Below are 13884 nucleotides of genomic sequence, written 5' to 3'. Positions count from 1 at the left end.
TTTTTTCCTGGATTTTTCCATTTGCAAATAGTCACATAGTCACTTTAAGATTTTTTCTTGTTCATGTTTTAGTTTTTTTGTTTGTTGCGGTTGCACCCGATTCAAGAGCCGATTGGCTCACCGGACTATACCTAATACATGAAACTGAAAACTGAAAAAAACTGAAATCTCTTTCCTGGCCACCACGACCCCACATCGCCCTGGTGTTAAATGGGGAAGCTAGAGGGTTGCCTGCTTCTGCTGGGATCGTTAGCGAGTGGGCCCACGTGCGATGATAGTACGAGGTGCTGGGATCATCTCAATTATGGCCTCTGACAAATTCGCAGAAATGAGAGCGGCGTTCCGAAACAGATTTTTACGAATTTAAGCAAAAAAAACGATTTAACTTTTAAAGCGACGTAAAATAAGAAATAATTCGAGCTTTTCACGGCAATTATTAATTCGGGAATACTTAGCAGCAGCACGTTCCAGTCTCGGTAACTCTGAGGCCCTTAAAAAGGGCGACACAGATATGAAATAATATAAAGTTGGCGACGTTTCGGCTACTGGCCCTTTTCCATGGAACTTCAGAGGGGTGGCGCGGTCCTTTCCTAGCAGAGGCCAACGAGGTAGAGAAGGTCCCTCAATTTATTTGAGCAATTTTTTTTATTTCATTTTACCACGGAAGGCCCCACTGAGCTGAGTGGCTCCGTTTTTCATCAGGAGCGTCATCGTCATCATCGTCATCGTCGTCGTCATCATCATCGTCGTCATCATCATCGTCATCATCATCGTCGTGTGAAAATGTATAGCGGTAGCCAAATACTCGAAACGCCGTGACGTTGATTCTAAATGTGGAGGGGGGGGGGGGGGAATCCGGAGGAACCCGGAGAAAATCCAAGCGACTACGGAGAGAGAGACAGAGAGACACGCCGACTCCAAACATACAGTATGAGTCAGGGTCTGGATCGAACCCACGACCTCCTGTATACCAAGCGAGGTAGTTAACATCTCCTAGCCACCGTGATGATGATGCGAGAGAGAGAGAGACACGCAAACTCCAAATATACAGTATGAGTCAGGGTCTGGATCTAACCCACGACCTCCTGTATACCAAGCGAGGTAGTTAACATCTCCTAGCCACCGTGATGATGATGATGAGAGACAGAGACACGCAAACTCCAAACATACAGCAGCAGGCATTGTCAGGGTCAGGATCGAACCCACGACCTCCTGTACACCAGGTGAGGTAGTTAACATCTCCTAGCCACCATGATGATGATGAGAGAGAGAGGCAGACTCCAAATATACAGCAGCAGGCGTCAGGGTCGGGATCGAACCCACGACCTCCTGTATACCAGGCGAGGTAGTTAACATCTCCTAGCCTCCGTGATGATGATGCTGATGGAGGCGATGGGTAAGAGTTCTTCTTCGGCAGGTACCTCGAGTGCCTGCTGATGTGTCTGGTAGCAGGTACGGGAGTACTCGAGTACCTGACAGACGGATTGCCTGACAGTCTCGTTACACGTGTAGTGGTGTTAACTACTCGCTGTTCGCAAACTGTGAGAGCGGATCGTAAACAAGGTTTTCCCGCTCAATCAAACGGTCAGGGTCAAATGGGGTGAGGTAGGATTCAAACGCCAGATTGGGAAGGACCAATCGGAGGGTTCCACAAGGTGGCCGGGGATTGGACAACCCGGCCACGGACAGGTATAAAAGCCAGAGCGCTGAGAGCTCTGGAGGAGTTCTGCTACACGAAGACCCAAGTCGGCCGAAGACATCTAGGACCCTGGACCAAGCCCTCCACCCCTTATCAGGGCTCGGGCTCAGAGTAACCAGTGGTCGGGGAGAGATCCCCTAGGTCCAGCCAGAGGACTGCTGGGAGAGCAGGGAGATTAGATAGCCTGCAAGGTCCGTAGGCTGTACCTCCTCAGGGTGAGGGGACCATAGTGTGATAGGGACTGTGTATTAAAATAATAAACGGTGTGTGCCATAAAAAAGTTTAGAAGTCCGTTCTTTACAACACAACACACGCAGAGGCGTCTCCTCGGGCTACGGCGAATCGCCCCGGGCCCCGAACTTTGGGGGGTTCGGGGGATGGATGTCATAGGTGTGCGATGTAATACTCCCATAGCGTTCTATGTTAAAGGTTCCCAGTGTGTTCAATGTGAAATTATCCCATAGCGTTCTATGTTAAAGGTTCCCAGCGTGTTCAATGTGAAATGATCCCATAGCGTTCAATGTTAAAGGTTCCCAGCGTGTTCAATGTGAAATTATCCTATAGAGTTCAATCTTAAAGGCTCCCCATAGCGTGACATGCTCCCATAGTCTTCTATGTGAAAGGCTTCTTCCAAAGCGTTCGATGAAAAAGGCTGTCAAGGTTTCAACGTTCAAGGCTCCCCATAGCGTTCAATGCTATAAAGGCTCCAGTATCTTCTAGGTTCTTTGGTAGGTAAAGTCACGTAGAATGGAAATAATAAAATAATGAAAATAAAACATAATAAAAAAATTCTCACGACGTTTCGGCCACAACGCAAGCAGCCGTCCTCAGGTGGAGAACAGGTCTGTCGAGAAGACAGAGCCTGAAGACTTGTTCTCCACCTGAGGACGGCTGCTTGCGTTGTGGCCGAAACGTCGTGAGAATTATTTTATTATGTTTTATTTTCATTATTTTATTATTTCTATTCTACGTGGTGACTTTACCGAAAGAATCAAGAAGATGAATCCCTGCAGTCACGAAAGCTTTAAATCGAAATTGTATTATGTTTTATTTTTATTATTTTATTATTTCCATTCTACGTGACTTTACCAAAAGAACCAAGAAGATGAATCCCTGCAGTCACGAAAGCTTTACATCGAAATGTAAGGCTCCAGTAGACGACAATGTTAATGGCTCCCAAAAACTCCAATTTTGAAGGCCCGAATCGACTTTAATGACTTCGCACTGTAATACATTCCTACATGCACAGAGATCCCCCGTGTAGCCTTAACAGACTGTAGGGGCAAGTGCTGTTAGCGAGTAGCACCTATGAAGGCCGGAACGGCACACGAGGGGGTGGGTGGCCAGCACCACGCCCGACCTCCTTTGTATCCCCAATGGCGATGTTTACACACCGCACCAGGTACTCGTTTCAGGCTGAGTCGACCTAGGGGAGGCCCAGGACCGGTTCAGATAATCGTCACTGGGTGTTGGCCGTGAAAGGGGAATCAAACTCGGGTCGCCAGGTTCGTGCTAACCGCTACACTACCACACACAGACACACAAACAGACACACACACACAGACACACACACAGACACACACACACAGACACACACACACAGACACACACACACAGACACACACACACAGACACACACACAGACACACACACACAGACACACACACACAGACACAAACAGACACACACACACAGACACACACACAGACACAAACAGACACACACACACATACACACACACACAGACACACACACAGACACACACACAGACACACACACAGACACACACAGACACACACAGACACACCAATTTTGAATGTCACATCTGGGGGGTGGGAGATAGTGGATGGGGGGGGGTATGGGGGGCTGTGTGGGGGGGGGGGGGGGACCGCATCCCAACGCTAATTCCCCGAGCCTCTCCGCATACCACCCCTCTCTGGCCACCTAATTACCCTAATTAGCGCGAGACGTGGAAAAGTGTTAATTGGACACCGTACTTGCCATCGGGCTGCAATAGAATCCTCTCCGACAGGGATGCTGCGGATTCAACTGCATCTGACCATCACACACGCACGCGCACGCAGACGCACAACGGCGCCCGTGCCAGGCTGGGTGCACTTTGGGGGCGTCACGTGAAGGCTGGCTGACACGTGGTCAGCGGAGAGATGCAGGTGGTGCCATGGGGTTGACTGACTGAGATGGGTGGCAGATGCAACAGCTGTGCCCTCTACCGTGCCAACTTGCTGTATTTTAGCCACCCGGCGCTCCGCTCGTTGTTGTGAGCGTCACTCCTCCGCCCTCCGTTGTTGATGCTGGAGGGCGACTGCCTCCAACTGCCCAGTAGCAGCGTCCTTCACGAGCCTCCTCCACAGAGGCCGATCTTGACACCGCTGGTACCGGTCATCGGCAAGTCCACTCAGCTCCACGTCCTCCTGTACCACATCACTCCATCTCTTCTCCAGCCCGTGCCGTGCCAGTTTAGAGACTGATAATAGAGTTTCCCCCCTTTTTTCTGGCAATAAAACCGGTGTTAAAATGTTAAAATACCAAACTGAAACCTTTTACAAGGAATCACGTCTGCATGAGCCACAATGCTTGTGGTCAGAATGCAAACAACGAAAACACACTCTGATAACACTGGTTAACACACTTTGTTCTGGCATAAGGTATTCCAACGGTTTTAAGGTAATTTTGGGGTGCTGATTCCAAATCCGGCATCAGTTTGTGTCTATCATTTCAGGTTTATAAGATATCAAATATTTCATTTTCCATAAAAACTGCAGAAGAAAATATTAAATAAATGTGGATATCTACATAAAATTATATTAGAAACACACCATCCTAAAAATACAGCGCCATATTTTAACACTAAAGCAGTCACTGACTCGCGACAACTTGCAATCATAAGTCACAGAGTTAATTTCGGGTAAAATCAATGAAAATGGGGTATGCCGATAGCATACAAATGAGATGTGATAGAGCAAATCTGAGATCAGATTTGGAATCAGCACCCTGAAATTAGTCTAAAACAGCTGCAAAAGTCCAGGCCAGAAAAAAATGTTTTTTTTTTGTCGACCAGTGTAATATTTTCATTTTTCTATGGTTGTTTCGGTAAAGCCACGTAGATAGAAAAATAATTTAAAAATCAAGACGTATCGATCACAACACAAGCAATCGTCTTCAGGTGAGAGAGAGAGAGAGATCTGCTGAGACGAGGTCTTATATCGGCCTGAGATGGGTGCATCAAGGTAGGTGGGTCGAGTTAGAAGTGGTCCACCCACGGAGGCTGGGACAGTGGCCTTTGTATTGTGAACGACCCATAGAATACGTATCCCTGCAGTCACGAAAGCTATAAGTCAAAATATTTGGCATTGTCATGTTTGCATTGACCACAATACCTGCGGTCGGAATGCAAACAAGAAAACACACAACTCTGATAATGTGTACACTGTCGTTGAAATTGATTGGTACACACCCGAGACAGCTTTCCTTAGAGCCAGATGGTCCAACACCATGTGAGACTAGGCTCTAAGAAAAGCTACCTCGGGTGTGGACCAATTAATTTCAAGGACAGTGCATATCGTTATCAGAGTTGTGTGTTTTTTGTTTGCATTCCGACCGCAGGTATTGTGGTCAATGCAAACATGACTCATTGTAAAGAAAAGTTGTCAGTTTTGTTGCCAGATAGAAGGGTAAAAAAACAATTATCATATTTTGCTACTGGCAAAGGAGGTTCCAATGGTGTAAATGCTTACCCCGAGCTCTCATACTTTGATGGTGCATTGTCTTTGAGTTGTGCACCTTTTGGCGTCATCTTGTCCAACACCATGTGAGACTAGGCTCCAAGAAAGCTGCCTCGGGTGTGGACCAATCAATTTCAAGGACAGTGCATACCTTATCAAAGTTGCGTGTTTTTTGTTTGCATTTCGACCGCAGGTATTGTAGTCAATGCAAACATGACTCCTTGTAAAACAAAACGTGTCAGTTTTGTTGCCAGGTAAAAGGGTAAAAAAACAATTATCATATTTTGCTGCTGGCAAAGGAGGTTCCAATGGTGTAAATGCTTGCCCCGAGCTCTCATACTCTGATGGTGCATTGTCTTTGAGTTGTGCGCCTTTTGGCGTCATCTGGTCCAACACCATGTGAGACTGGGCTCTAAGAAAGCTGCCTCGGGTGTGGACCAATCCATTTCAAGGACAGTGCACATCATCAAAGTTGTGTGTTTTTTGTTTGCATTCCGACCGCAGGTATTGTGGTCAATGCAAACATGACTCCTTGTAAACAAAAAAAGGTGTCAGTTTTGTTGCCAGATAAAAGGGTAAAAAAAACAATCATCATATTTTGCTATTGGCAAAGGAGGTTCCAATGGTATGAGCATTGTCCTCGAAACGGATTGGTCCACACCAGAGGCACCTTTCTTTTGAGCCTCGTCTCAAAACGGTGTAAGACCAAAGGACGCCAAAAGACAGTGCCACTCTCAGAGTAAACGAGAGCTCGGGGGTGAGCAGCTACATCATGGGACCTCCTTTGCCAGTACCAACATATGCTAAGAGGGGTTTTTCACCCTTTTTTCTGGCAAAAAAAAGAGACACCGTTTGGAGACTCCCTCCCCTCTATCCGACCGAACATCAGCTGCGTGGGCAGCCTGCGGTGGCTAGGGGCATGAGTCCGATGTGACCCAGCAAACAACGCAGCCGTGCCCCACCACCCTCTCCAACCATTATATAAACGGAGTGGTAGCTTCTGCAATCTCTCATTTACTTGATACAGCTGTCGTGGCTGTGACGGTTCCACCTGAAGACGGAAGCTTGTGTTGCCTCCGAAACGTCGTGATTTTTATTTTATTGTATTTAACTTTTTAATGTTTTTTACCTACGTGACTTTACCGAAAAAAACCTGAGAATATCCCCCGTGTAGCCTTCACAGACTGTCGGGGCAAGCGCTGTTAGCGAGCACATATGAAGGCCGGCACGGCACACGAGGGGGTGGGTGGCCAGCACCACGCCCGACCGCCTTTGTCTCCGCAGTGGCGATGTTTGCTACACACTGCACCAGGTAATTATTTGAGGCTGAGTCGACCTAGGGGATCCCAGGGCCGGTTTAGATAATTGTTATTGGGTGCTGGTCATGAGCGGGAATCAAACTCGAGTAGCCGGGTTTGCAGCACACACTGTCATACACTCACACACTCTCACACACTCTCTCAAACACACTCACACACTCTCTCACACACACTCACACACTCTCATACACTCACACACACTCACACACTCTCATACACACTCACACTCTCTCACACTCTCACACACACTGTCATACACTCACACACTCACACACTCTCTCACACTCACACAATTTCTCACACACTCTCACACACCCTCACACACACACTCACACACTCTTATAGACTCACACACTCTCACACTCTCTCACACTCTCTCACACTCTCTCTCACACTCACTCACACACTCTCACACTCTCACACTCTCTCACACTCTCACACTCTCTCTCACACTCACACACTCTCACACTCTCACACACACTCACACACACTCACACACTCACACACACTCACACACTCACACACTCTCACACTCTCTCTCACACTCTCACACACACTTACACACTCACACACACTAACACACTCTTATACACTCACACTCTCACACACTCTCACACACTCACATACACTCTCACACACACTCACACACTCACACACTCTCACACACTCTCACACACACTCACACACACTCACACACTCTCTCACACTCTTTCACACACACACACACTCTCTCACACTCTTTCACACACACACACACAGGCACGCGCGCACCTCTCGCCCAGGTGTTTAATCACCGCTGGACTTGGCTGTCTGCGCGTTCCGCCGTAGCCTCATCGACTGCCGATTCAAGTTGCCATCATTTCGTGACTTCCCCGGGGGCCACGTTTACGATTCGCGAATACAGAATTCAGTGGAGGGGGGGGGGGGGGATGGGACGGAGGAGATGGTGGGAGGAGATGGTGGGAGGAGGTGGAGGAGATGGAGGAGGTGGAGGAGATGGTGGGAGGAGGTGGAGGAGATGGAGGAGATGAAGGAGATGGTGGAGGGGATGGTGGGAGGAGGTGGAGGGAGGTGGAGGAGATGGTGGGAGGAGATGGAGGAGATGGAGGAGATGGTGGGGAGGTGGAGGAGGTGGAGGAGGTGGAGGAGATGGTGGGAGGAGGTGGTGGGGAGGTGGAGGAGGTGGAGGAGGTGGTGGAGATGGAGGAGGTGGTGGGAGGAGATGGAGGAGATGGAGGAGGTGGAGGAGATGGTGGCAGGAGGTGGTGGGAGGAGGTGGAGGAGATGGTGGGGAGGTGGAGGAGGTGGAGGAGATGGAGGAGGTGGTGGAGATGGTGGGAGGAGATGGTGGGAGGAGGTGGTGGGGAGGTGGAGGAGGTGGAGGAGGTGGTGGAGATGGAGGAGGTGGTGGGAGGAGATGGAGGAGATGGAGGAGGTGGAGGAGATGGTGGGAGGAGGTGGTGGGAGGAGGTGGAGGAGATGGTGGGGAGGTGGAGGAGGTGGAGGAGGTGGAGGAGATGGAGGAGGTGGTGGAGATGGTGGGAGGAGATGGTGGGAGGAGGTGGTGGGGAGGTGGAGGAGGTGGAGGAGGTGGAGGAGATGGCGGAGGTGGTGGAGATGGTGGGAGGAGATGGTGGGAGGAGGTGGTGGGGAGGTGGAGGAGGTGGAGGAGGTGGTGGAGGAGGTGGTGGGAGGAGATGGAGGAGATGGAGGAGATGGTGGGAGGAGGTGGAGGAGGTGGAGAAGGTGGAGGAGATGGAGGAGATGGTGGAAGGAGGTGGAGGAGATGGTGGGAGGAGATGGAGGAGGAGATGGAGATGGTGGGAGGAGGTGGAGGAGATGGAGGAGGTGGTGGGAGGAGATGGAGGAGATGGAGGAGATGGTGGGAGGAGGTGGAGGAGATGGAGGAGGAGATGGAGGAGATGGAGGAGATGGAGGAGATGGTTGGAGGAGGTGGAGGAGATGGAGGAGATGGTTGGAGGAGGTGGAGGAGATGGAGGAGATGGTTGGAGGAGGTGGAGGAGATGGAGGAGATGGTGGGAGGAGGTGGAGGAGATGGAGGAGGTGGTGGGAGGAGGTGGAGGAGATGGAGGAGATGGTGGGAGGAGGTGGAGGAGATGGAGGAGATGGTGGGAGGAGGTGGAGGAGATGGAGGAGGTGGTGGGAGGAGGTGGAGGAGATAGAGGAGGTGGAAGAGATGGAGGAGGTGGAGGAGGAGGTGGGGGGAGGTGGATGGGATGGTGGGAGGAGGTAGAGGAGGTAGAGGAGATGGAGGAGATGGAGGAGATGGAGGAGATGGAGGAGGTGGTGGGAGGAGGTGGAGGAGATGGAGGAGATGGTGGGGGGAGGTGGAGGAGGTGGAGGAGATGGTGGGAAGAGATGGAGGAGATGGAGGAGATGGAGGAGATAGTGGGAGGAGGTCGAGGAGATGGAGGAGATGGTGGGGGGAGGTGGAGGAGGTGGAGGAGATGGTGGGAGGAGATGGAGGAGATGGAGGAGATGGAGGAGGTGGTGGGAGGAGGTGGAGGAGGTGGTGGGAGGAGGTGGTGGGAGCAGGTGGAGGAGGAGATGGAGGAGGTGGAGGTAGTGGGAGGAGGTGGTGGGAGGAGGTGGAAGAGATGGTGGGAGGAGGTGGAGGAGATGGAGGAGGTGGTGGGAGGAGATGGAGGAGATGGAGGAGATGGTGGGAGGAGATGGAGGAGGTGGAGGTAGTGGGAGGAGGTGGTGGGAGGAGGTGGAAGAGATGGTGGGAGGAGGTGGAGGAGATGGAGGAGGTGGAGGTAGTGGGAGGAGGTGGTGGGAGGAGGTGGAAGAGATGGTGGGAGGAGATGGAGGAGGTGGAGATGGTGGGAGGAGGTGGTGGAGGTGGTGGAGGAGGTGGTGGGAGGAGATGGAGGAGATGGAGGAGATGGTGGGAGGAGATGGAGGAGATGGAGGAGGAGGTGGAGGAGATGGTGGAGATGGTGGAGGAGGTGGTGGAGGTGGTGGAGGAGATGGAGGAGATGGTGGGAGGAGGTGGAGGAGATGGAGGAGGTGGAGGAGGTGGAGGAGATGGAGGAGGTGGAGGAGGTGGAGGAGGTGGAGGAGATGGAGGAGGTGGAGGAGATGGTTGGAGGAGGTGGATGAGGTGGAGGAGAGGGAGGAGGTGGTGGGAGGAGGTGGAGGAGGGGGATTTTTGTCCGTGTGTGTGCGCACGTGTCTTCATTAACTTAGACGCGTAATGAAATACATCAAGAAAGCAATTACACGGAGCCCGCTGTACAAGAATATACACACACACACGTGTATTTAAAGAGCTGTTACTCAACAAAGGTAACTTCGACTGAACCCTGAACCCTCCCAAAAAAACCCGGCCGCCTACACGAAATCAGAATGATGCATCGTACGGATCACCAGACGTCAACCAAAACTCCAACACTGTGCTACCTTGAAAGTGCTTTGCCATATTTGCGCCTGCGTTCTTGACAGTGTACAATATTTATAGAATCTTTTTAATAATCTTATTTCGTAATAATTTTTTAAGTAGTCTTTGTTTTCTCTTCCTCTGCTTCTTCCATGACCGAAATTCACGATTCATTAACTGGGTGTTGATGTTTGATGTTGTGTGTGTGCTTGCGTGGGGCGAGTGCGTGGGGAGTGAGTGGGGAGTGTTTTGGAGAGTGTTTTGGGGAGTGTTTTGGGGAGTGAGTGAGGGGTGTGTGGGGAGTGTTTTGGGGAGTCTCTTTGGGAGTGCGTGGGGAGTGTTTTGGGGAGTGAGTGGGGAGTGCGTGGGGAGTGAGTGGGGAGTGTGTGGGGAGTGTGTGGGGAGTGTTTTGTGGAGTGTTTGGGGGAGTGTTTTGGGGATTCTATTTGGGAGTGCGTGGGGAGTGTTTGGGGGAGTGAGTGGGGAGTGCGTGGGGAGTGAGTGGGGAGTGTGTGGGGAGTGTGTGGGGAGTGTTTTGGGGAGTGTTTTGGGGAGTTTTGGGGAGTGTTTTGGGGAGTGTTTTGGGGAGTGAGTGGGGAGTGTGTGGGGAGTGCGCGGGGAGTGTTTTGGTGAGTGCTTTTGGGAGTTTATTGGGGAGTGAGTGGGGAGTGCGTGGGGAGTATTTTGGGGAGTGTTTTGGGGAGTGTTTTTGGGGAGTGCGCGGGGAGTGTTTTGTGGAGTGTTTTGGAAAGTATATTGGGGAGTGTGTGGGGAGTGTTTTGGGGAGTGAGTGGGGAGTGTTTTGGGGAGTGTTTTTGGGAGTCTATTAGGGAGTGTGTGGGGAGTGTTTTGGGGAGTGTTTTGGGAAGTCTATTGGGGAGTGTTTTGGGGAGTGAGTGGGGAGTGTTTTGGGAGTGTTTTGGAGAGTGTTTTGGGAAGGGTTTTGGGGAGTATATTGGGGAGTGAGTGGGGAGTGAGTGGGGAGTGTTTTGTAGAGTCTATTGGGGAGTGTTTTGGGGAGTATATTGGGGAGTGAGTGGGGAGTGTGTGGGGAGTGAGTGGGGAGTGTTTTGGGGAGTGTTTTTGGGAGTCTATTGGGGAGTGTGTGGGGAGTGTTTTGGGGAGTGTTTTGGGGAGTCTATTGGGGAGTGTGTGGGGAGTGTTTTGGGGAGTGAGTGGGGAGTGTTTTGGGGAGTGTGTGGGGAGTGTTTTGGGGAGTTTTTTTGGGAGTATATTGGGGAGTGTGTGGGGAGTGTTTTGGGGAGTGTTTTGGAGAGTGTTTTGGGGAGTTTTTTTGGGAGTCTATTGGGGAGTGTGTGGGGAGTGTTTTGGGGAGTGTTTTGAAGAGTCTATTGGGGAGTGAGTGGGGAGTGTTTTGGGGAGTGTTTTGTAGTCTGTTGGGGAGTGAGTGGGGAGTGTTTTGTAGAGTCTATTGGGGAGTGTGTGGGGAGTGTTTTGGGGAGTGTTTTGTAGAGTCTATTGGGGAGTTAGTGGGGAGTGAGTGGGGAGTGTTTTGACTGCAAGAGTATGAATCCTTGACTGCAAGGATTCATACTCTTAGGTTTTTTCGGTAAAGTCACGGAGGTAAAAAAATTAAATAAAAATTAATAAAAATATAATAATTTTATGTTTTACCTACCTGAATTCTATTTTGAAACTGGCAAAGGAGGTCTAATGATGAAACTCAAAAAATTGACGAACCATTAAAGTATAAAAGATGTAAAACGTAAAATTTCGATTTAAAGCTTTCGTGACTGCAGGGATTCATCTTCTTGGTTCTTTCGGTAAAGTCACGTAGAAGGGAAATAATAAAATAATAAAAATAAAACAATAAAATAATAGAATTCGCACGACGTTTCGGCCACAACGCAAGCAGCCGTCCTCAGGTGAAGAATGAAACACCACCAAGCTTGGAGCGTCTATTTAAGCTGGGTTGGAGGGGGGGAGGTGGGAAGAAGAGCACCTTGACAAAAGAATTTGCTTCTAGATTTGAAGCTTTCGTGACTGCAATGATTCATATTCTTAGGTTTTTTTGCGGTAAAGTCACGTAGGTCAAAAAACATTAAAAAGTAAAATAAAATAAAAAATAAAAATCACGACGTTTCGGAGGTGGTACCGTCACATCCACGACAGCTGTATCAAGTACATGAGAGATTGTAGGAGCTACCACTCCGTTTATATAATGGTTGGAGAGGGGGGAAGCGGCCAAGTACGGCACACTTTTTATTAATATGGTAAGGTGAGGCTTAAGACTACGAATAGACTGCATAACAAAGGCTGAGCCTTTGTTATGGAGAGGTGCGGTTTGTGACTCAACCTGTGACAAGGAGAAAACAACTGAGCATGGTAAACCTGTAATAGTTGTCTGTCAAATAAGATTGGCCAAATAAGTGTAGTTAAATCTTTTTTGCATGGTTAATCACATCTTTCCAATGATTACTCAGTTTGTAACCATCATCACGGTTGAAATTATGTCTGTGTTTGTATATTTGTATGGCTTCGTGTACAAACCTTTGATGGTAGCCAGGAGGTTTGCAGAGAACCTAACAAAGGCTCACCCTCTTAAGCCTCACCTTACCATATGAATAAAAAGTGTGCTGTACTTGCCGCTCCCCCCTCTCCAACCATTATATAAACGGAGTGGTGGCTCCTACAATCTCTCATGTACTTGATACAGCTGTCGTGGCTGTGACGGTACCACCTCCGAAACGTCGTGATTTTTATTTTTTATTTTATTTTACTTTTTAATGTTTTTTGACCTACGTGACTTTACCGCAAAAAAACCTAAGAATATGAATCATTGCAGTCACGAAAGCTTCAAATCTAGAAGCAAATTATGTTGTCAAGGTGCTCTTCTTCCCACCTCCCCCCCTCCAACCCAGCTTAAATAGACGCTCCAAGCTTGGTGGTGTTTCATTCTTCACCTGAGGACGGCTGCTTGCGTTGTGGCCGAAACGTCGTGAGAATTATATTATTTTATTGTTTTATTTTTATTCTTTTATTACTTCCCTTCTACGTGACTTTACCGAAAGAACCAAGAAGATGGAAAACGTTATTGCGCGCGCGTGCGTGCTTTGCGTATAATTGTCCGTATCCATGAATGATGATCTCACCCACTGAATATTGTGTCTGTGTGCATTACTGTGCAGTGACATAAGAAGGGAGGGGCTGCTGGGGGCTCTGGGACCCTGGGAGGGTCAGACGCTTAAGCCTCTTGGCGTCAGGCGTTTAATCCCCTTTGAGCCGCCAAAGGGGGGGGGGGCTGTGTGTGCTCTGTGGGATATCTGGGGGCGCACACAGTCCCACCCCTCGTTGGGGACGAGGCATAAAAAAGGAGCTCCCTGGACGATCAGAGCCAGTTGTAGCTCAAGACCCAAGACCCAAGACCAGCCATGTGAGGACCCTGGGATGCTGTGAGAGCGAGTGGTGGGACTCTGGAACTCCCGACTCTACGACCTTGTGAGGGCGAGTTCCAGAGCGTAGCCAGAGTAGAGTATCTAGGCTGTGTACCTAGGCTGTGTATCTAGGCTGTGTATCTAGGCTGTGTACCTAGGCTGTGTACCTAGGCTGTCTATCTAGGCTGTGTACCTAGGCTGTGTGCCTAGGTTGTGTGCCTAGGCTGTGTGCCTAGGCTGTGTACCTAGGCTGTGTATCTAGGCTGTGTATCTAGGCTGTGTATCTAGGCTGTGTATCTAGGCTGTGTACCTAGGCTGTGTACCG

Source organism: Lethenteron reissneri, chromosome 57 (genome assembly GCF_015708825.2).
Source record: "Lethenteron reissneri isolate LAM-NWPU_2019-01 chromosome 57, ASM1570882v1, whole genome shotgun sequence".
NCBI classification, from domain to species: domain Eukaryota; kingdom Metazoa; phylum Chordata; class Hyperoartia; order Petromyzontiformes; family Petromyzontidae; genus Lethenteron; species Lethenteron reissneri.
This window is presented reverse-complemented; position numbering follows the sequence as displayed.